The sequence below is a fragment of the Propithecus coquereli genome, unplaced genomic scaffold, assembly GCF_000956105.1.
Source record: "Propithecus coquereli isolate 6110/MARCELLA unplaced genomic scaffold, Pcoq_1.0 Scaffold222, whole genome shotgun sequence".
In the NCBI taxonomy this organism is placed as follows: Eukaryota; Metazoa; Chordata; class Mammalia; order Primates; family Indriidae; genus Propithecus; species Propithecus coquereli.
This window is the reverse complement of record NW_012147412.1, coordinates 3,289,455-3,293,071: the sequence shown is the minus strand read 5'-3', so window position 1 is coordinate 3,293,071 and position 3,617 is coordinate 3,289,455. Positions and strand designations below refer to the sequence as shown.

General features: G+C 40.4%; 1 protein-coding gene across 1 annotated transcript in view; it reads right to left on the bottom strand.

The window, feature by feature from the left end:
- The window catches only part of LOC105810833 (chromosome unknown open reading frame, human C11orf63), a 71,689-nt gene that overhangs the window by 58,878 nt on the left and 9,194 nt on the right, over window positions 1–3,617 (bottom strand). The window lies entirely within an intron of this gene.

The following is a 3,617-nucleotide window of genomic DNA, read 5'->3' as shown; positions in this document are numbered from 1 at the left end:
CTATCCATTTCAAAAGATTTTTCCTTTCCAATGCCCCCATTTCTGTAAATAAAACAACTCCCATTTATTACCTAGGAGACTATGAATCTCTTAGATTACAGGCAGGATGGAAACATGGTTTAGAACAGCGGTCCACAACTTTTTGGCACCAGGGACTGGTTTCATGGAAGACAATTTTTCTACAGATTGGGGGTATGGAGCTGGGGTGGGGCAGGCAGAGCTCAGGTGGTGATGCTAGCGATGGGGAATGGCTGGAAATACAGATGAAGCTTTGCTTGCTCACCCACCACTCACCTCCTGCTGTGTGGCCCGGTTCCTAACAGGCCACGGATCAGTACCAGGCCACAGCCCAGTACCAGGCCACAGCCCAGTACCAGGCCCAGGGGTTGGGGACAGCAGGTTTAGAGCATGGAGTCAGACTACTGAGTTTTCTGCTCCACCAGTCACTAGATGCAATAAATGGGTATAACATAACCTCTTTAAGCCTCATTTGCAATCTTCAAAATGATAGATCATTATAGTATCTATCTACCAGGGCTGCAATAATTATTAAATGAGATAATACATGTAAAGCATTTAGGACAGTGGTGGGCCCATAATAAGCATTCTATAAATGCTAGCTATTGTTATTAGAACCTTTAATTAGTCTTTGGCTTCTCTTGTTCCTTCAATCCTCATATCCAATCTGTCACCAAGCTCTGTCAATTCTTTCACTTACATATACAAAATTTTGATTAAAGCATCGCTAAAAAAAACAAACAACTGGAAACACTCCAATGTCCACCCATGGGCAACTAGATAAATACATCATGGTACCTCCAGATACTGGAATACTATGTAGCTTTAGGTAAATCAATAAATATAAACATAGTCATCTCTCAGACTCTGTTGGGGATTGGTTCCAGGACCAAAAATCTATGGATGCTCAAGTCCCTTATATAAAATGGGGTAGTATTTGCATGTAACTTATGCATATCCTCCCATATACTTTAAATCATCTCTAGATTATTTAAAATACCTAATACAATATAAATGCTATGCAAATAGTTGTATTGTTTAGGGAATAATGACAAGAAAAAAAGTCTGTGCTATACATGTTCAGCACAGACACAACCATCCTTTTCTCCCCCCACGTATTTTCGATCCTTGATTCATTGAATCCACGGATGCAGAAGCCACGGACACAAAGGGCTGACTGAATAGAAAGGTACCCAAGATATGCATGATGTTTCGTTAAATGAAAATAACCAGATGCCAAAGAGTATGTCTAAACCTATCTCCTTTGGCTAAAAACACGTAGAAAGATATCCAGGCTCACAAGTAATCAGAGAAAAGTAATTTAAATCTGTAAAAAGATAGGATTTTATAACCCATCAGAGTGGCAAAATTTAAAAAGACCAGGTAATTGTGTGGACTGGAAGCTCACCGGCACTGTGGGCAGGTAAAGTTGAAGATGTCCATTCTCCTATAAACCAGCAATTCCGCTTTTGGATTCTATATCCTAAAGACACTCTTACACACGTACCCAAGGAGGCATACAAAGATGTGCACAGAGCATTTGAAATAACAAGAACTGAAAACAACCTAAGTATTCATCAATAGGGAAATGGATAAATTTTATGTTCAGATAATGCAACTTATACAGCAGTTAAAAATGAATGAACAAAGACCACATGTCTTAATTCAAAACCATAATAGTAAAATGTCAAAAACATAATGTTGACTGAACAAAACAGGGCACTATATATCTATATAGATATGTAGATACAGATTTACCCGTGAATTATAGATTACCTATGAAAGAAATGAATAAAAGCTTGGTTAGAAGGATGCACACCCATGTAAGAGTATGATTACCTCTGAGGAGGAAGAAGAGGAAGAAAGTGGAATGGGTTTGAGAAGGGTTACAAGGAAAATTTATCTGTAATATTTTAATGACTTTAAAAATATATCTGAATCAAATATGACAATATGGCTTATATTATGTTTTGCCCTGTACTTTTCTATAGGTTAGAATTTTTTCATAATGAAAAAATCCAACATCAACAACAAAACAACAATCACCTCAGAGCACTATAACCTTAGAAAAGTTACTTCATCTCTGTTAGCCTCATTTTTCTTATCTATGAAATGGGAAAAGCAGCACTTTCCCTGCAGGATTATGGTGAGGAATTAAGTGACACTACAGCAAGGCCTTTAAAAGGTGAAATCACTGCTATTGCTCTCATGTCCATCTGGTAGTTTCTTTGCCCACTGGGTGTTCACTGTCTAATTCAAAATGCACCACCTTGCAGAATAATCTTTCTTAAACACTGCTTCCTCTCGCTCCCTCCTCAGGAAGCTGTATTCTCTCCTCCTGGCTTGCCTGGCCCAGTCCAATCGATGTTGTCTGTCTCTCTGAAGCCACCCTTCTTCTGTCTCCAGCACCTCAGTGGCAGCATTTATCACTTTTACTGTGATGGTGTGAGATCCCCTAAGAGTGCGTGAGTTTGACTCAACTTGATATCCCCAGGGAAAGAAAGGAGCAGAAGAGAAAGGAAGAAAAAGACTCGGGACTGGGCTGTCATTCTGGCTCCCATGGGGGCCCTGGCAGTGAGTGTATCCCTAGGACAAGTAGTTTGAGTTCTTGGTACTCAACGTCCTCATCGGTAGTGTGGGGTGGTTACACCCGACCTGAAAATTCACCTTCCAATACTAAAGGCACATTTTCGAAGCCCCTATAATCAGACTCCGACTCAGTCTATTTTGCTTGCACTCAAAACAAATCCTCTGTAATCCAGCTGGGCTCCCTAATGTGCCACAGACATGTCGCTCTAATTCTATTCCATTATCCAAATCTTACATTGTCTTCCAGACCCTGCCCAAGTTCCAGGCCTTCCAATAAACTTCCCTTAATATATTTCAGCCCTAATTTTTTAAAAATAATCTAACACACTATAACTTATAAAGAACTATTCACTGTTCTTAACACTTTATATGTATTAATTTATTTTAGCCTCATGATAACTCCATGAGATAACTATTACTATTATCCCACTTTTACTGATGAAGAAACTGAGACACAGACACATTAAGTGGACTTGGCCAAGGTCATACAGCTAGTAAGTGGCAGAACCAGTACTTGAACCCAAGTGGTCTGCTTCAGACTCTATGCCCTTCACCACCGCACTAAAACCCCTTTCAGACCAGTAGGTTTTAACTTCTTTTGTACTCTATTATATGATTTAGTGAGTTAGTTAAAACAGGGGGATATCACCACATTATTTTATATTCCCTTACATTTTTTGGTAGCTCATGGCATAAAGTTAAAGCCCATAAATATTGGGTATTACAGTAAATTCTTATATCAGGGGTCCCCAACCTTTTTGACAATAGGGACCAGTTTCATTGTAGACAATTTTTCAATTTTCCACAGATGGGGGGAGGTGGGGCAGGGGGAGAAGCGGAGCTCAGGAGGTGATGCCAGCGATGGGGAGCGGCTGTCAGTGAAGCTTCACTGCTTGCCCGCTGCTCACCTCCTGTAGTGTTTCCACGCCCCGCCCCACGTTTCATGGAAGACAGTTTTTCCATGGATGGGGCAGGGAATGGCAGAGCTCTGCTACCAGTCTGTGGCTCAG